Source organism: Notolabrus celidotus, chromosome 15, assembly GCF_009762535.1.
Source record: "Notolabrus celidotus isolate fNotCel1 chromosome 15, fNotCel1.pri, whole genome shotgun sequence".
In the NCBI taxonomy this organism is placed as follows: Eukaryota; Metazoa; Chordata; class Actinopteri; order Labriformes; family Labridae; genus Notolabrus; species Notolabrus celidotus.
The window spans coordinates 2,277,951-2,299,236 of NC_048286.1; positions in this window are offsets into that span (position 1 = coordinate 2,277,951).

Below are 21,286 nucleotides of genomic sequence, written 5' to 3' on the forward strand. Positions count from 1 at the left end.
CTGACCCGATGAGGTGCTTTGCTCAGGACTGTAGTCCGGATCAGAGTCTAAAAAGCTCTCACCACGGGGGCTCTGACAAGCAGAAGAATGAATGACATTTACTAAGTCCTACAGAAAATGTAGATGAATTGTAGCGTCCGTCCGGACGCTGTAGTGATGACGAGCCGATTCGTGAACACGTTGAGTTTTAATAACCGGTCACTGTCGGCCGTGATCACGCCAACCAACAAAACAACAATGAATGTTTGAATGAATGAAGAACTTCTCCTCTTGTCTCTCCTCTCTCCCGCTCGCACACTCTACACCTCTCCTGATGCCTTCACTGACTGTCAACACTGTAGGAATTAAGAACATCTACACTGAACATGTTTAACAAACAGTAGAGCTGTTACAGTGTTATATATGTGTTATAACTTTTCTCCTGATATCGTGTCACCATGACAACTGGATGATGCTAGAATGACAGTTGTGAGTACTAACAGCAGCCATGTTTGTTTGTGTTTTTAACTTTCACTATGAGAATGTTTTGGTGAGGACCGGTTTTGAATCAGTCACCATCATATGGTCGCAAGTCAGCGGCGCTCGTGCATGTGAGCGGGGGGGCGTCGTTTTGGAGGAGCTCCGAGGGAGGAGGGGAGGGGTTAGACGGAGTCCTGAGGAAATGCTACATTCGAGACTACCAACCCCAGCTTTAACTGTTCGTTACAGATCAAGCACTTAAAGAGTGTCTCATAACTACTCTCATTTCTCTGGAGCGGTGTCGCAGGCTCAGCATGATGCTCCAAACATCAGTTATGGGTTTCATTGGTCAGCTGCATGGTCCCACCATAGACTGTAGATAAAATGGACAGCGTTGCTCCGCCTTTTCCCGTTGTACTGTTTTGAAGCCAAAAGAAAAACTGTTCCAATGCACAGCCATTGTTCAGCTAGAGTCTGCGCTGTAGAGAATTTCTGTGGTTGCCACGGTAATTTCTGTAATGCCACGGTAACAAGCTCCACCCTACAGCATCACAAGATCCTATGGAGTTTCTCTCTACAGAAGCTGTGAATCAAAGCAAACCCAGAAGTAGAACCCTGTTTTTTAAACTCTAATAACTAACGAAGAAGAAACTTTTCATAAAAAAGAGGTCTTGAACACAAAACAGTCAAATAATAATTACATATCACCACAGCATACGGATGTGAGAAACATTTGTACCACGTGTATTTATTTTTTAAAGTGTGATCACAGCCCCAGTCAAATGAATGGGGGAGACAGAGTTTTTGACCTATACTGCAGCCAGCCACCAGGGGGCAGATGCTTTGTTGGAAGCTTCACTTCCAGCTGAGCAAGCTGCACCCCTGGTGTTAACTAATTCAAGTAACGCTCCTAAGCCTGATTTATACTTCTGTGTCACCCCTGCTGCGTAGGAGCTCATAGTTTTAGATGTAAATGGTAGCATTTTTATTTAAAGGACAATCTTAAGCACTTTTTATTTTGTTGTTTGATTTCAATTTAATAGTAACAAACCAAAGGCTCATGAAGCACAGCCAGCTGTCACACAATGTATTGTATATATTCACCATTTTCACCAACATCATCTGTTTGGGTCACATCACCTTTTTTCACCAAGTGCCACTTTGCAGACCTCACTTCTGTGTTCATAATAAAGTTATTCCTTGTTCAGTTTTTTTTTTGTTCAGACATGAGCCCCACAAACTTGTGCGATTATGTGTCCGTGTCACGCAGCAATTCACCGCCGAAACGCTAGAGGGCAGTGTGGTCTCTCTGATAGCCGGTTGCCTGCTTCCGGCCCCGCTACGATCTCTGTTTCCTTTTCCACAGAGATTCAGAGCGTGTTCTGTTCACCTACAGCTGATACATGTTGCTGTTTATCATACAGACATGATTACATGAAGAATAGAGAGGAGGAGATGAAATACACGGCCGATTAGTGGGGATCCCGGAAGTGCTGTAAATGCGGGAAACACAATGCTGCCAAGCTGACCAATCACAGGGCTTGTGGCCCATGTCGATTTGACAGGTAGTTACATTTTGGAGGAGGTGCACGTCAGCTACGTGCGTAGGCCTCTGCGTAGGTATTGGAGCTACGCAGACCTCTGCCGTGGGCTATGCCATCGATTCGACGCAGGGGTATAAACCAGGCTTTAGTCCCGGACAGTAAGTGACCTGTCATGATCAGTTAGACCTGTTTTATCTTCTGCTATTATCGAAAGCAAGCCAGAAACTAGCTACATGTAGCTGGCTAACACGTCTAGAAGATAGTTTTACCTCCAGCCAAGCCACGCCCACCCAAAAACGGCATTGTGTACAATCCATAGACTGTGTAATGAATGGACATATAGTATCCATGACGTCCCCCATCTGTTTCTGAAGCCGATTGTCGGCGGGGGCCATATTGGAAATGTTGAACTCAACCAAACTTCTGTCGAGCTAGTGTGAAGTAAAGAGGCGGGGCTTTAGCCTTTTCGCAAACAGCTATAGGATGCCCGCCTGTCAATCAAGTCAGCCACGCCCTTATTTGGGCAAAACTTGTAAGTTTAATACCTTCAAAGATAGCAAGTTCTTAAAAATTCACCCCTGTACAGTGTGTGATGGAGAAACAAGCTCTTCAGACCTAAACTGTTTTCTGAACCAGGCTGTAAACATGTTTAATTCTGCTGTAAAGATTGTCTTCTTTGAATGGGTGTGTATGTGGTTTCTGGTGTTTCTGCAGCCAGCCTCTAGTGGACGCTTGATGTACTGCAGTTTTAAACACTTCCGCATGGGCTTCATATTTTGACACCAGAGGTTGCTGCTCAGTGATTACATTCCTAAGAGCTGTGAATTATTCATATTCGTTAGCTACAGAGAAATAGCAACACTTTGTACAGTAGTATTGACCAATCAGATGGGAGGTCAGTCCACAGACGGTTTCTCTGTAAGTCCGGTGTTTCTGTCCGAGCTCAATGAACATGATTATAAGAGACAACGCGACACGCTGACGATGATTCTGGCAGCAGATAATAAGGATGTGGTTGTGTGGTTTGTGTTGCCTCAGTGAGACCTGCAGAGCTGGCACTGAACTAATAGTTTGTCATCTTTGTCAACTCTCCGGTGTAGCTCCATGTTTCATTGTCTTTGTCTTAATGATTCCAGCTCTCCTCTGTCTCTCTGGCCTTTTCTCTTAGATGCCATTAAAGTCAGTTCTGCTCTGTCAGTAGAAACTCTGCCAAATCAGACACATCCAGGAAAAATCTGAACACTATCATCAGAGAAATATAACCCACCCGCTGCTTACTGCGACTGTTCTTTGATGAATAAAGAGATGTACAAATGAAAATTTCCTCTGCTTTTCCTGGCACAGATATTGATTAGATTTTGCCTTTTCAAATTAAAGTGAATAGTTTCAGATTTGTTGATGTGGAGTGTGGGCTGCAGCTGACTGCAGTTCACCTCAATCTCACTCTCTCTTTGTTCGTCTCTCTCGCCTTGAGCTGCAGATACAGCGGGTTGATCTTTGCCGCTTCATCAAAGACACAAACCGGGCGACATGACTCAGCCTTTTCCTGACAACAAAAGCGTCATTTTTCCTGTGAATGGCATTTGATAAGTGAAAGCACGGCCATCTCTGTGTTAAAACATTCATGACCTTTTCCAGTTGTCACTCATGCGTTGCAGAGGTTGAGTCATGGACGTGTGGATCAGAGCTTTGTGTGAGGCAGGAAAACAGCATGAGTAACACACAGACATGTAAGCAACGACTCCATCTTCGACCGACAACACAGAACTGACTCTGACAGTGAAGCTCAGACTGAGATGTCAAAGCTACTCCACGCGCTGAACACACTGCGATCACTGAGGAACACACATCCTCTGACAGCCCGGTCTGACTCTCTGCTTGTAACATGCTTACATGTGGCTGTGAGGTTCCTCTCTGCTGTCCTGTTTGTTGTCCTAATGAGGATGTGGCTGCATGATGGTGTCAGGTGATGAAACATGGAAAGCTTTAAATGTCTGTAACTGAGTCATTAGAATTGTACAACTACATCTGAACCCGAACAATGATCTTTTTCCACTTGATTCAACTTCAACACTTGAAGACCTCACAAACTGTGACAGCTTCAACTGATGGATGTCAAAACTAAAGAAAGTCAAATGTGTTCCAGTCAGCTTTATTTTGAAGGACCGGCTTTATTTTGATACATATTTAGAGATCTAAATGTCAAAAGCACAAGGTGAGAGAGGCAGATGATGCCCTGATAAACAGCCAGGTCTTGTTACTGTAGAGATGAAGACTTGAAAAGGCTGAATGATTGGTTTGATCTGCAGCGTGTTGAAATGGAAGCAGTGAGAGAGTTCAGAGCCCATACTTTGTAATCACACAGAGAAAAATTACTCTTGCTGTACTAATCCAGTTAGTTTGAAAAGTTTTAGGTGGTTAGTTTGTTGTTTTTCAAAGTGTCCCAGCAGTGTAAAAAGAGAGTTAAGGTTTAATACATGTATGTCATGTAGATGTTGTCAAATCAGTGAGTTTAATAATCCTGATCTGAACATCAACTAAAATAATCTTTATTAGGATTTTTGATTCAGTCAGCAGCTCGACCTGATCCACAAGTTTGTCTGTGTTATTGTTTGACTCCATTTCTTTTAACAATTACAGCCCAATTCTGCCAGATTTGTTTCCAGTCCATCTCTGATCTGTCACAGGACTGGATCTGATATATAGTCAATGTGTTAACTTCCACTGGATCCGCTCCGTTGCATCCTGGCTCCGTTTCTGATCCAGCAGGTCAGAGTACTCCGGATCAGATACACAAGACTTCTATTTCTGCCGGATGCCGGAGCACGACGCATCAATCTCAACAGAGCAGATGGAGCGGGACAGGAAGTCAGGTTTCACCAAAACAAAATTAAAACATCTGGTTAATTTTCAGAATAAAACACTCTGGGCCTGATCTACTAAGATCCCAAATAACGAGCGCTAATTTGCGTGTGCAAATAATAATTTATCACGTGTTATTTCTGGGCGTGTTGCGGGTGATCTACTAAGACTGCGTGCGGAAATGATAACAAGTGCAAAAGTGATGTGGACCGCCCTATTTTACGAGGATTTCGCGTGTGCCATCGGCTGTCACCATGGAGAGTTTGAGAGAACAGAGTGGTCTTAAGCGATAAATGAAGTTTGAAGACATGTAGTTGGAGGTTTTAGTGGAGGAGGGAAATAAACACATCGATGAACTCCAGCAGAGACATCTCACGTTAGAAACGTGATTTTGGAGGCCATCTGTGAAACGGTGAATGCTGTGTGAAAAAACAGAAGATCTGCCGATGAAATAAACACATCTACTCTACTCCAAAACTCAATCAGTGTTTTGATGGAGTTTAGAGAGCGATTTGATGAGGCTTAGTCTGCCACTCTTGCTCTAGAAAAGTTAGGCGTCACTTGGATGAAGACAGTCACCTCACTGTCCCAGGGAGCAACTTTCAGGTGAACGTTTTTAATGCCTGATATCATCATCCAGCAACTGTCCCAAAGATTCACCAGCTTAAATGGAACTGGGAACATGTTTGAGTCAATTCACCCCAACACACTGCTGCAAGCACGAGATGAGGAGTTACGCAGAGCTGCCTGGCGCAGCTCAGTGAGCGCTCATTCTCCAAGTTAAAACTAACTAAAAACCCCTTGATGAGCACGATGGGACAGGAGAGACTGAGTGGACATGTCATGTTATTTATTGAGAATGACAGATCAAAGAAAATGGACATACAGTGCATCGTGGACAAGTCCGCGGAGCTTAAGGCTCGTCCACACAGTGATGAGTAGGCCAAGTACTTCATATTGTTTTTTTGTTTGTATGTGAACATGTGGGCCGCTGTGCCAATTTGACTAAACTTTATAGCTGTTGATACAGTGACCTACTGTGCTCTCATTAGTTGAAAAAGTTAAAGTGGGTGTCAGAATGATGCGGTCGCTATCCGTGGTGCTGAACTGCTTTGAATTTGTGTTGTTTTATTATTATTATTTTGTTCTCTTGGTTTGATTGACTAAAACATGTAGTAATGCTTGTAAGCCCAGCTGTTGCGGGCATGTTGTAAAGCGATGTTATGATGAGCTTTACAGTGACCGCAGCCATGTGTGTGTAACGCTGTGCCAGTTTGCACCTGCCTTTCAAACGTGCTAAATATAGACGCAAATACAGCGCCCGCTATCTGCTTCAGGTTTGATAAATCACATTGCATGTGCTAAATGTTTACATTTGCATCTCCTCCTCCCAGTATTTTGCGCGTTCTGATGATCTACATGTGTTCTGCATATTCATGAAGGCAAACACCCTAAATGATTTGCGAGTGCTATTTTGCTCATTTGACAGACGCAATCTCATGTGCTCCCAGTTAGTACGTCAGCTTTGCGCGCGCTATCAAGTTTGCACGTGTTTTTATACACGCAAACCTTTAGTAGATCAGGTCCTCTGTGTTATCACCAGATCATATTTCACTTAACTACAACAACAAACCGTCATGATGAGCAGAGCCAGGCCTGGAGTCAACAGGTCAGAGGTTTTCAGAGGACCAGAACAAGGACAAGGACGAGGACAAGAGAGCACGAAGCCAGATTGCAACATTTTATTCGTTTGGTTTGTGTCCAAAACGGTGACATGGTTTTTACTTATGTTGAGTCAGTGGTTGTCGTAGTCAGATTTGAATGACTTCAATCAAATGTGCACTCAGGTCAAAGGTACTCTTCAGTATTTGACGCTTCTTCTTCTCAACAGTGTAAACTTCTTTGGTTCAGATTGACAGCTAAAAGGGGAAAACAGGCATCTGTCTTTTAAAGAGTTATTTCTTAAGCACATGCTGGTTTTAGACTAAAGATCCTCTCAAGCATTTTGAGTGTCTGAAATCAGTTTACAATAATAATCTGAACAAAGTCATGAGAGTGTTCTAAGAGCTGTGGCCTCTTGTCATCTCGTTGTTTTGGTGTAAGCTGCCCAGAGATGAGGACTTGATTTTCAACCTTTTATTTCTAATGAGCATGTGCAGAACAAATCAAAACATATTTAGTATTATCTTATCACTCAAATCTCGGTTAACACAATAACTGAACTTCATTGATGTGTTCAATGTCAACAGCCAATAGGAGCGCTCTCTGCGGCTCCAAACAGAACCAGGGTAGACTGTAGACGTTCTCTTGGGAGGGTGAATGGTAAATGGTAAATGGACTTGTACTTATATAGCGCTTTTCTAGTCTTTCTGACCACTCAAAGCGCTTTTACACTACTCGTCACATTCACCCATTCATACCCATTCACTCACTGATGGTAGAAGCTGCTATGTAGTAAGGGACCATCAGTGTTAGCTAATCTCATTCATTCACATTCACACACCTCTGAACAACAGAGGGAACAATTTGGGGTTCAGTGTCTTGCTCAAGGACACTTTGGCATGTGACTGCCAGTCAGCTAAGATCGAACTGCCAACCTTCTGATTGATAGACGACCGACTACCCACTGAGCCACAGCTCTGTTTCATGTCAGCATACAGTGTTAGCACCTAGCTTGTTATGCTAACCTAGCTTAGTTTAAAGCCTGATAAGTGGAGTTAGCTCACAGCACTTCACACGCTCAGCTGTGGTGGCTGAAAGATGCTCCTGTTTCTGCTCTTTTTGTCCTTCCTTCATCTTGTTTTTCCACCAGGAGCCTGACGCATCAGTCTCAACAGGAACCTGTCTCTAGTCCTTCGAACGGTGACCCTGTGAGATCCCAAGTCTTTGTAAGTCTGTGATCAAAATGTGTGTGATGTGAGAGGGCCTTGGGCTTGATTGTAAAAAGCATTCCTTCAATTTTTGGTAACCGTCTACTGAATGACCAGCCGGCTTGTCTAAACGCTGGGGGCCAGTCCGCATTTGCTTATATTCACAGATGTTGCTCGGCTGCTAACGAGCGATGTGGAGGCATAATGTGTTTTTTTCTTCCATTCGAACCCTGAGGGGTCAGATGTTTTTTCCTGCAGCTTGAAATTCACTTTTGAAATGTAAAAAGTTCTGTCCTTCCCCTCTCTCCTCGGTCAGAAAGTTTTGGTTATCTTTTCTCCGTGGCTGCATTTCTTCATTTTGCTTTCAACCTTGATATCTCTAACCTGAAATAAATGTTGAAAGCTTGAAACTCTCACAAACACAAAAGGCCAGAAGATGAACTTGGAGCAGATGGAGGTGCCGACGCACTCCGCTTCATATTAAACAGATAAACAACACATTTGCATTGTGTACTCCAACGTGAGCCATATTTATGTCATCATCACGGGGATTGGACAATAGAGCCATTCATGGTTCTCTGAGATGCTGCTCCCATCGGAGTGGAGCCTCTCTTGTCTGTCCTGAACCCTCTGGATGAGCGCTGACACTGACTTGCTTCCCTTATTCATCCATCTGGCTGCCGTGTTTAGCAGGTCCCTGGTGTTTTTCTCTATCTATACATTTGAGCAAGATGCAGTAAGAAACATAAGGCAAACTCAAAGTGTATCCTTTGGATGTTCTCAGTGTTATCTTTGAGCTCTGATTCAAACATTACTCCAATACAAGTGAAAGATGTTCAGTCAGACTGTGACTTGAGTTAAAGTCCTGGAGTACTTGCTTTTTAAAAATACTGAAGTATTCAAAGTACTTTTTAAAATATCTCTAAACGTATTTTCACAAAGCATGAGGTCAGTCAAGAATGCATGGGTGAACATTCTGCTCCGTTCTGTTTATCTAGAAAACATGATTTCATATGTAAAAAGTCTACCATGAAATACACTACCGTTCAAAAGTTTGGGGTCGCTTAGAAATGTCCTTATTTTTGAAAGAAAAGCACAGTTTTTTTCAATGAGGATAACATTAAATGAATCAGAAATACACTCTATACATTGTTAATGTGGTAAATGACTATTCTAGCTGCAAACGTCTGGTTCTTAATGGAATATCTACATAGGTGTATAGAGGCTCATTTCCAGCAACCATCACTCCAGTGTTCTAATGGTACATTGTGTTTGCTAATCGCTTTAGAAAGCTAATGGATGATTAGAAACATCTTGAAAACCCTTGTGCAGTTACGTTAGCACAGCTGAAAACGGTTTTGCTGGTTAGAGAAGCTGTAAAACTGGCCTTTCTTTGAGCTAGTTGAGTATCTGGAGCATCACATTTGTGGGTTTGATTATACTCTCAAAATGGCCAGAAAAAGAGAACTTTCATATGAAACTCCACAGTCTATTCTTGTTCTTAGAAATGAAGGATATTCCATGCGAGAAATTTTCAAGAAACTGAACATTTCCTACAACGATGTGTACTACTCCCTTCAGAGAACAGCACAAACAGGCTCTAACCAGAGTAGAAAGAGAAGTGGGAGGCCCCGGTGCACAACTGAACAAGAAGACAAGTACAGTAGAGTCTCTAGTTTGAGAAATAGACGCCTCACAGGTCCTGAACTGGCAGCTTCATTAAATGGTACCCGCAAAACGCCAGTGTCAACGTCTACAGTGAAGAGGTGACTCTGGGATGCTGGCCTTCTAGGCAGAGTGGCAAAGAAAAAGCCATATCTGAGACTGGCCAATAAAAGGAAAAGATTAATATGGGTAAAAGAACACAGACATTGGACAGAGGAAGATTGGAAAAAAGTGTTATGGACGGACGAATCAAAGTTTGAGGTGTTTGGATCACACAGAAGAAGATTAGTGAGATGCAGAACAAGTGAAAAGATGCTGGAAGAGTGCCTGACGCCATCTGTTAAGCATGGTGGAGGTCATGTGATGGTCTGGGGCTGCTTTGGTGCAGGTAAAGTGGGAGATTTGTACAAGATAAAAGGGATTTTGAATAATGAAGGCTATCACTCAATTTTGCAACGCCATGCCATACCCTGTGGACAGCGCTTGATTGGAGCCAATTTCCTCCTACAACAGGACAATGACCCAAAGCACACTTCCAGATTATGCAAGAACTATTTAGGGAAGAAGCAGGCAGCTGGTATTCTGTCTGTAATGGAGTGGACAGCGCAGTCACCAGATCTCAACCCCCATTGAGCTGTTGTGGGAGCAGCTTGACCGTATGGTACGCAAGAAGTGACCATCAAGCTAATCCAACTTGTGGGAGGTGCTTCAGGAAGCGTGGGGTGAAATTTCCTCAGATTCCCTCAACAAATTAACAGCTAGAATGCCAAAGGTCTGCAATGCTGTAATTGCTGCAAAGGGAGCATTCTTTAATGAAAGCAAAGTTTGAAGGACAAAATTATTATTTCAACTAAAAATCATTATTTCTAACATTCTCAATGTCTTGACTATATTTTCTATTCATTTTGTAACCCACTTGATAAATAAAAGTGTGAGTTTTCATGAAAAACACAAAATTGTCTGGGTGACCCCAAACTTTTGAACGGTAGTGTATAAACTAAGTTACTACAAGCACAGACAAGTTTACAATGTTCCTCTGGAATCAAAGCAGTGTGTTAGCTCCAGACCTCCACATGCTCTCTCAGGTTAGATGCTGGACTTTTGAAGGCTGCAAGGTTATTGTAGTTTTGTATGTTTCATGAGTTTTTATTTTTATTTTGTATTGACCTTTTGTTTTCAATTTGAAAATGCTTTGTTTTAGTTTAGTTTTTATTAGTTTCAGTATTAGTTTTAGTCTTTTTTGTAATATGGGTTAGTTGTCAGATTCAAAAAGGTCACAAAAAGCATTGTGCAGTCTGTGGCCTCCGTTACTGTTCAACAGTCTGATGGCGGTGGGCACAAAGGAGCGCCTGAAGCGTTCAGTCTTGCACCGTGGTGGAATGATGCGCTGACTGAACGAGCTCCCCATCAGCCACAGCTCATCATGGAGAGGGTGAGAGGGGTTGTTATCCAGGATGGCTTGCAGTTTGTCCATCAACCTCCTCTCAGCCACTGACTCCAGACTGTCCAGTTCTAGGCCAACCACAGAGCGGGCCTTCTTTACCAGCTTGTTGAGCTTGCTGGCCTCACCCGTCTTGATACCTCCACCCCAGCACGCCACAACAAAGAAGAGAGCACTGGCCACCACAGACTGGTAGAAGGTCTTCAGAAGCCTGCTGCAGACACTGAAGGACCTGAGTCTCCTCAGGAAGAACAGTCTGCTCTGTCCCTTCCTGTAGATGGCATCAGTGTTGGTGGACCAGTCCAGTTTATTGTTTATTTGGACCCCAAGGTACTTGTATGAGTCCACCCTCTCCACTTCCTCCCCCTGGATGAGGACTGGGGCTCATTTATTAATATTGTTTTATTATATTGACTATGGTTTGTTTTTGCTCTTCTCCCCTTGTGTGAGGTTATCTTTCTGCACAAGCATGATGTTGCTGCTTGCGCTGATCAATATATTGCTTGTAACAACCTGCACACAAATATAATAAAGTAAAAATTTGATCACAAAAAAAACAAACTAATTGACTTTTCTTGATTGAAAGACAAAAGTTAGGATTATATTTCTCATGATGTAGGATCATTTTCTGCCTTGTAATTTGGAACTTATCTGAATGTAATTATTTCAGTTTGAAACAGTTTGAAATGTTAAATATTTAAATATGAAGTGTCAGTTTACAGTACTTTGCCAACTGTACTACTCTACAGTAGTACATATGTTCTATTCTTTCATTGAAAATAAAACAGTGGATTACATTTGGCTGTCATTTGTTTTCATTGTGTGAAGAGATACAATTGTGTCAAAGTCATCATTTATTATTTCATGCTTGAAATAAGAAATGATGACTTTGAAAAATCAGTTTTATACTTGTGAGTGTTGATGAAACAGCATTGTAACAGCTGATATTCTAGTTTCAAGCATGTATTACTCAATATAGGTCATAAGATCTCAGTAAAAAGCTGTAACATCTTACTGAGATCATTTAGGACCAAAGCACTAAAAACAAGTGGGTAACACTTTACAATAAGGGTCCCTTAATTAGCATTAGTTAATGCATTATTAAGCATTAATTAACAGTTTAATAATAGTTTAATAATCCTTACAATGTATTACCTAACATTAACTAACACATTAGTTAGTGCATTAATAAGCAGTTAATTAATGTCCACTGCTCAGAGTTAATTAATACATTATTAAGCATTAATAAAAGTTACAAAACTTAATTAGTTAACCATTAGTGAATGCTTTCTGGACCCTTATTGTAAAGTGTAACACATGCATCACTTAAGTCACACATTATAAATGCTAAACTGCCTCATAAGCATAAGCATAAGCGTGTGCATCACTTTTAAGTGTCCTCTGGAAACACTTGTGTTGTGTTGCTGTCTATTTGCAGCGCGTTTTTCTAATGTATTGTGTTGTGGTCTTTGCATCGCGTTTTCTAAATGCTGCGCATGTGTTGTCAAATTGATGAAGATGTTTTCTTAATTTTCTTGTGTTTTGTCTTTTTGCATGTGTTTTCTTAAGTTGCAGTGCTGTGAGCTCTCAGGGCCACCGTACTTCTCTGTGCCAGTTGAGATGTTATCTGTGATTATCTGTTTTATTCTAAATAAAATGTGTTGAATTCTTTATATGTGTTGCTTCAACTACATTTCAACTCATTTTGCTTCAGAGTATGTGTTACCTAAGGGATACATGTGTTACACTTTACAATAAGGGTCCAAAAAGCATTCACTAATGCTTAATTATGGTTCAGTAATGCTTATGAGGCAGTTTAGCATTTATAATGTGTTACTTAAGTGATGCATGTGTTACACTTTACAATAAGGGTCCAGAAAGCATTCACTAATGGTTAACTAATTAAGTTTTGTAACTTTTATTAATGCTTAATAATGTATTAATTAACTCTGAGCAGTGGACATTAATTAACTGCTTATTAATGCATTAACTAATGTGTTAGTTAATGTTAGGTAATACATTATAACAATTATTAAACTATTATTAAACTGTTACTTAATGCTTAATAATGCATTAACTAACGCTAATTAAGGGACCCTTATTGTAAAGTGTTACCAACAAGGGAAACACACAAATAAGCAAATTTCACCCTTATCTGAGACATTCAATCTCACTTAGATTTCAGTTTTTGCAGTGAAACATTGGACTCAGACATTGTTCTCAGTCTCATACGTGTGGATGATGTGGTGATTCTGCACCTGGAGATAAGAACAGTCTCTCCTCACAGAGCCTGACCCGCTGTGCGCCCTCACAGCCCGTCAAACTGCCTAAGCTTTCAAAGCGGGCGAGATGAGTTGGAGAGAGACTTCGGTCTTTATTGAAGCTTGCCTGACTCTTTCCGTTGATACTCTATTCCTCCTACTTATTATGTATTCTTCCCTCTCTCTTGCGTATCTTCCACTTAATGCAATGTTGCATCAGGATTGCAGCATGTTTGCTGTATCCTGTCAGTCACACTGTGTCACTTGGACTCACATTAGGGCCCATATATCAAGAGATAAGAGAGAGTTCAGATGATTTTTGGCCTGGGTTGTACTTTCCTATATTTAGAGGTCTTAATAGTTGCTCCAGTATTACATCTCGGTGTGGTGGCTGAAACATGATTCCTTCTTTGATTAAAGTTTGCTGATAAAAGCTCTGATTGTTCAAACTGTGTGAAACACACAGAAACAAACAGGTATGGAGATATTTGTTGAATCATGAAATAATCAGTGACTGGAGCTTAGAGGGATTTGCTGGTGTTGATGTGTAACCTGGGACTTCCACCACATCAGTGTTCAGTCCGTCTCCGATCTGCTGTGGTCCGGCTCCATGCTCTCTCGCCCTCAACACCCACTGGTTGCGTTTTCAGAACGCAGCATGGGGCAGGACCGCCGGACAGCTGGAGAAGGCAAGAAGGAGGCATTAATGCAATGACAGACAACGGAGAGAGAGAATCCTCTGCGCGTGTTTCAACATATTTGGACTGTCAGAAATAAAAATAGTGGAGACATATCGTCTATCCAGCAATGCCAATTTTGAGCTGCTGGATGACCTAGTTAAGTGCTGATTTGAAGCCAGTCACAAAAAGGAGCCATGCCATATCTCCTATGGAGAATCTCCTTCAACACTGCATTTTCTTGCATCTGGATCATTCCAGTGCACCTTCGTAGTCAGTGCCAGCGTCTCCCAGTGTCCACCCATGCATAATAGAAGTCTTGTGTATCTGATCCGGAGGGCTCCGACCTGCCGGATCAGAGACGCAGCTGGAACGCGTGTTTGTATAAACACCTGCTCACTGATCATTACCCAGCATGCATCAGACTGAAATCAACACTGAGATCTCTTTATTATCACAATTACAAACGAGAGCATCCGTTTTTATAACACCGCTGAAGGAACAACCTCTTCTTTTACATTTCAACGCTTCAAATGCAGGGAAACTTGCAAGGAGGAGAGCTAGTATAAGGAGACAGAGGTTTATGAAGAGGAGATAGAAGCAGTGTGTCTCCTCTCTCATCATGGGCAACGTGAGATCTCTGGATAATAAGATGGACAAGCTAAGAGGACTAGCCAGGAGTTAGCCGGCTTCCAGACTGTCCAGGTAGACCGGGATATCAGCGAGAGTGCTGTGGGCCTCTGACCATATTATCTGCACAGGGAGATCTCACATGTCATACTGGTAGCTGTTTACATCCCCCCTCTGCCAACCTGACTACAGCGTCCAACATTCTTAATGCTGCCATAGACAGACTCCAGACAGACTACCAGAGTGCCCTCTTCCTGATCTCCAGACAGACCACCAGAGTGCCCTCTTCTTGATCTCCAGACAGACCACCAGAGTGCCCTCTTCCTGATCTCCATACAGACCATCAGAGTGCCCTCTTCCTGATCTCCAGACAGACCACCAGAGTGCCCTCTTCCTGATCTCCAGACAGACCATCAGAGTGCCCTCTTCCTGATCTCCAGACAGACCACCAGAGTGCCCTCTTCCTGATCTCCAGACACACCACCAGAGTGCCCTCTTCCTGATCTCCAGACAGACCACCAGAGTGCCCTCTTCCTGATCTCCAGACAGACCACCAGAGTGCCCTCTTCCTGATCTCCAGACAGACCACCAGAGTGCCCTCTTCCTGATCACCAGACAGACCACCAGAGTGCCCTCTTCCTGATCTCCAGTAAAACCACCAGAGTGCCCTCTTCCTGATCTCCAGACACACCACCAGAGTGCCCACTTCCTGATCTCCAGATAGACCACCACAGTGCCCACTTCCTGATCTCCAGATAGACCACCACAGTGCCCTCTTCCTGATCTCCAGACAGACCACCAGAGTGCCCACTTCCTGATCTCCAGATAGACCACCACAGTGCCCTCTTCCTGATCTCCAGACACAACACCAGAGTGCCCTCTTCCTGATCTCCAGATAGACCACCACAGTGCCCACTTCCTGATCTCCAGATAGACCACCAGAGTGCCCTCTTCCTGATCTCCAGACACACCACCAGAGTGCCCTCTTCCTGATCTCCAGACACACCACCAGAGTGCCCTCTTCCTGATCTCCAGACAGATCACCAGAGTGCCCTCTTCCTGATCTCCAGACAGACCACCACAGTGCCCTCTTCCTGATCTCTGGGACCATGTATTTATTTTCTACAGATCTTATTATTGTATTTGTATAACTTATTGTGTATAGAACTGTAATGACTGAATTTCCCTCCCCGTTTAAATGAAGTATTTTTGATTCTGATTCTGAAACATAAGACACGCTGCTTTGTGCACTGGGGGCGCCAAAACCCGTCACTTAGAGTAAAGTCTGATCTGGTTGTGGACAAAAACAAGCAGACGCAGTGTCAATGTGTGACCGGATTAAGTGAATGCATTGGGAGCAGCCTGTTTCACTGCTAATGGAGAAGCAATCTACTGGAGCATGTATGGGTGGGGGGAGCTGGTCATGCGTGGGGTGCATTTAAAAAACAGGTGTACGGCACATCAAAGTATCCGGGCGGGTCTTTTTATGCGCTTTTGTGTAACTCTACAAAGACAAATTAAAAAACAGGATTGGCTCTAAGCTGCAGAGCTCTGCAGATTATAATGAAGAGGACAAAGTGGGACTGTGGAGTTGGTAAAGTCCTTTGACATGGCAACACAGGCAGGATACATTCATAGAACAAGGCGCTCCCAAATTTAATCCCACCTGGAGAGACTTTAATCTGCAGAATGGCTGATCTTCCTGCCGCTCCACTTGTTCTCTCCGTTTAGATTCGTCATTTAAGGGTTTAAAGCTTTTTCCTTTTATCTTAATCTGTTTATCCACTTGTTTCATTTTTTGTCTTTTTGTGTCATTTTAATACCCCGGGGAGCTGTACTGGCTTTTCTTTTATAATAACATTGAGGCATTATGTGGATGATTTCTCTCTCTCTCCCTCTCTCTCTCTTACTCACACACACAGGCTTTATCGCCTTCCCTCGCTTTCTTTCTTTCTTTCTTTCTTCCTCGATCATTCTCGGTGTCTAAATCCAGCTTTCTAAGTTACAATAGATCTGTTAAAGCCTCTGAAATGCTGAGCAGGCCTTGAAACTGTCCAATTGAAAAGTGGGCAACAGATGGACAGCGAGAGAGAGACCTCAGAGAGAGAGGGGGGAGAGAGAGAGAGAGAGAGAGAAAGAAAGAGAGCGAGAGGTTGGTCTGAAAGTGCCGTTAGCGGCGTTGGATTAAGGTCACAGCAGAGTTTCATAATGACAACACGCAGCACAATGTCAGTTAATATCACAATCACTCACTCTTACACACAGTCCCTCTACGTTACTGAGGTCCGGCTGGACTGGGCAGCTCCCGGCCATCATACTGGATCTCGGTGGTCTGGTTTTGTGGTGGGGGGGCTGGGCTCTAAACATTTAAGTTTTCCACTCACAGCGCTCCCAAAAGAGTGAAAAGAAATCCCTGCTAATCCCTGAATCCCCACTAGTTTCTACTGAATGATTCAATTTCCCCTCTCATTGTGTCACACTCAGCCTTCTCTGCGGTAAATGTGTGGCCTTGTGTGTGTGTGTGTGTGTCTGTGTGTGGTTGTGTGTGTGTGTTTGTAGTCGGTCTCAGGTCACCAGTCTTGAGCGCGTTGCAATGAAGCTTTCTGCCACGGGTGTCAAAGCATGGACAATAACAGCAACGGAGCATGCTCAGTGGCCTTTTGACTGACAGCCAGGAGCGGTGGGCTGTGTGTTTATGTGTGTGTGTGTGTGTGTGTGTGTGGGTGGGGGGGGGGGGTGGACATTGAGTGAAAAGTGCAATAATGACTTGTATGACTCCCATTTCTACGGCTCTCTGAAGGAGCAGGTCTGAGGTGATCACCAGCGCTGATTTAAAACCTGTTTGTTATTCTGCTGCAGACTGAAGCAGACATGGATGCCGGCTCTCTGTTTGTTGCTGCTGTGCAGAAACAAACATTTATTGCAAAGTCAAAGCAGTTCTGCCGCTCCACTTTGCATAATTGTCTCATGGCAGAAGGATATCTGACGGATTTTCAAATATAATTTCTAGTTGTCTATGAGTGGGGTGGTTGGCAGAGACATCCCTGACTAAGTACTGGAAATGAGCCTTTTCCACCCACTTTGAAAGCAAGCATAAAAGACTGATTCACACATTATCTGGTAACCTGGACCTATTTTTACATGTTTCAGGTTCTTCCGGACTTTAATGAAAAGGTTTGAATTTCTCCAGTGAATGCACCAACATGGAGCAGCCAATCAGTGATGAGGAAACTTATCTGATGATGTATCCATGAAAATTTCTTGTTTTTTTCCCTGGCGGGCTCAGGTTGTTATTCCAAATGTCTGACATCAATATAGAAAGGATCCCTACGGAGAGAGAGAGCTTTATTGTTCAATCAATCAATCAATCAATCAATCAATCAATCAATCAATCAATCAATCAATCAACCAACCAACCAACCAACCAACCAACCAACCAACCAACCAACCAACCAACCAACCAACCAATCAATCAATCAATCAATCAATCAATCAATCAATCAATCAATCAATCAATCAATCAATCAATCAATCAATCAATCAAACTTTATTTATACAGCACCAAATCCCAACAAATGTTCTCCTCAGACTCTTTCCAAACAGAGCAGGTCTAGACCGTACTCTATATTCTATTATTAACAAAGACCCAACATCAAGACAGGATCAGATCCAGTCCCATCTTACAGACAGGACTCAGTCTGATCTCATCTTAATCCACCATGAGCAGAGCACTTTGCAGCATTTAGCAAGTTACAGTGGCAAGGACAAACTTCCTTTAACAGGCAGAAACCTCCAGCAGGACCAGACGCATGTTAGACACACATCTGCTGAGACCGTGTTGGAGAGAGGGATAGAGGGAGATGAAGAGAGAGAGAGATGATAGTGGTGAGGCAGATAGTAGTAGTTGTAGCAGCTGGAGTCTACGGCAGAGGTCCAGAAGAACCTACGAGACAAGGGAGCTCAGAGACTCCAGAAAGATCTATGGTTAGTAACTTTAATGGGACAGGAAGAGTTAAAGTGAGAGACAGGCAGAGAGAGGAGAGAGAGGGAAAGACAGGATCCCAGTGTGTCAGTCTAAGCCTATAGCAGCATAACTAAGAGCTGGTCCAAGCCTGATCCAGCTCTAACTATGAGCTTTATCAAAAAGGGAAGTTTTGAACCTCCTCTTAAAAGTAGAGAGGGTGTCTGCCTCCTGTTGAAACAAAGAAAAATGTATTAAGGGTTTGGGTTAGTTTAGCTAAAGTTAGGGGTGCCCGTCAGCTTGTTTGGTGGAGCGGGAATCCCATGTACAGAAGTTGCAGTCCACATAGCAGCAGACGTTGTATCCATTCCATGTCCTGATAGGATACATCCCTCCCTCTCTCTCAAAATGTCCTGTCAAATTAAGGTGAGAAAGAAAAGAACAAAGGGGCCTCGAGTACACTGATACACTAATAGCAGAGCAATATGCATCAGCTCTTTCAAACATCAACCACAGCACAATGAACCGTCTTTTAAACTTCCTCTGACACATACAGGTAATTCACCTGAAAACAAATCCTTTGATTCTTTTTGTTCCAGCTGCACTTTGTCACACATGTGAGCCAAACTTCAACCCTAAGATCTGTGAGGTGTTCTGTGACTGTGTGTTTCTGTTTGCATCAACATGAAGAGAAACAGGCTGTCAACTCATTCCCAGGTTAAAAGCGTATAACTTACCCAACAACCCAATAAATGCGTTCACAGATTGGCTGATGCTGCAGAAATAGAGATGGAGTGTATCAGAATCGGACACCGTTTTGAAAACGGGATATAAATGCATTTAAAGTCATGTTCCAGTGCCCCAATTTTATTTGGAGAGACACCTCAGAGACCTGGACAACATTTAAATCTGCAATATAACTCTCTGTATCTCTGTGTTTTAAAAAAGGACAGTGTTTGACCTTTCAGCGTTTGATAAAACCACATCCATCTTTTATGGTGAAACCCCTAAATGTGCTCTTCTCACAGATTCTGCGCTGCAGGCTGATGGAGCGGCTCTCTTTCATTCCCCCTCGTCAGGGCTCTGCTCTCAGACACCTGCTGCTCTGAAAGGACTGCACTCGAGTGTGAAGAGGCCCACTCCTGAGTCTTCTTGAACCAGACCGAGAGCTTTATTGAAATTAAGTGAATGTGGTACAACATTGGAGCCCGAGAGGGACCTTTATACGACAAATTAATAGAACTCCCAAGGATACTATCTGTACATTATGTGTGGGGTCTAAGGAGGTTAAATTAGGCATTCAAATAAAACTCATTCATGAATCACGTCTTCAATATGAGGAGATAGTTTTCACTCGTTCTCTATAGCCTGAAAAGTGATTACGAGTGTCTTTCCTCACACACCTGCAGTTCTGTTGATTCATACAAACATGAATCAGCTCAAACATCAACATACAGGAAGGTCGGCAGTACAGTCATGGCCAAAAGTTTTGAGTGACACAAATATTACATTTTCACAAAGTCTGCTGCTTCAGTGTTTTTAGGTGTTTTTGTCAGATGTTTCTATGGTATAATGAAATACAATTAGAAGCATTTCATAAGTATCAAAAGCTTTTATGGAGAATTACACAGAATTCATGCAATAAGTCAATATTTGTAGTGTTGACCCTTCTTTTTCAAGACCTCTGCAATTCTCCCTGGCATGCTGTCAATCAACTTCTGGACCAAATCCTGACTGATGGCAGTCCATTCTTGCATAATCAATGCTTGGAGTTTGTCAGAATTTGTGGGTTTTTGATTGTCCACCCGCCTCTTGAGGATTGACCACAAGTTCTCAATGGGATTAAGATCTGGGGAGTTTCCTGGCCAAGGGCCCAAAATCTTAATGTTTTGTTCCCCGAGCCATTTTGTTATGACTTCTGCTTTATGGCAAGGTGCTCCATCATGCTGGAAAAGGCATTCTTCATCACCAAACTGCCCTTGGATGGTTGGGAGAAGTTGCTCTCGGAGGACGTTCTGGTACCATTCTTTATTCATGGCTGTGTTTTTAGGCAAGATTGTGAGAGAGCCCACTCCCTTGACCGAAAAGCATCCCCACACATGAACGGTCTCAGGATGCTTCACTGTTGGCAAGAGACAGGACTGATGGTAGCGCTCACCTCTTCTTCTCCGAACAAGCCTTCCTCCAGATGCCCCAAACAATGGGAAAGGGGATTCATCAGAGAAAATGACTTTACCCCAGTCCTCAGCAGTCCAGTCCCTGTACCTTCTGCAGAATATCAGTCTGTCCCTGATGTTTTTACTGGAGAGAAGTGGCTTCTTTGCTGCCCTCCTTGACACCAGGCCTTCCTCCAAAAGTCTTCGCCTCACTGTGCGTGCAGATGCACTCACACCTGCCTGCTGCCATTCCTGAGCAAGCTCTGCACTGGTGGTGGCCCGATCCCGCAGCTGTAACACCTTCAGGAGACGGTCCCGGCGCTTGCTGGACTTTCTTGGGCGCCCTGGAGCCTGTTTGGCAACAATTGAACCTCTCTCCTTGAAGTTCTTGATAATTCGATAGACGGTTGACTGAGGTGCAATCTTACTCGCTGCTATAAACTTCCCTGTTAGGCCCTTTTTGTGCAATGCAATGATGGCTGCACGTGTTTCCTTGCAGGTAACCATGGCTAACAGATGAGGAACAATGGTGTCATGCACCATCTTCCTTTTAAAGTGTCCAGTCACTCAATCATGACAGATTGATCGCCAGCCTTGTCCTCATCAACACCCACACCTGTGTTAATGTGTGTGACACCTGTGTGTCATTGAAATGATGTTAGCTGGTCCTTTTGTGGCAGGGCTGAAATGCAGTGGAAATGTGTTTTTGGTGATAAAGTTCATTTTCAAGAAAAAGAGGGACTTTGCAATTAATTGCAGT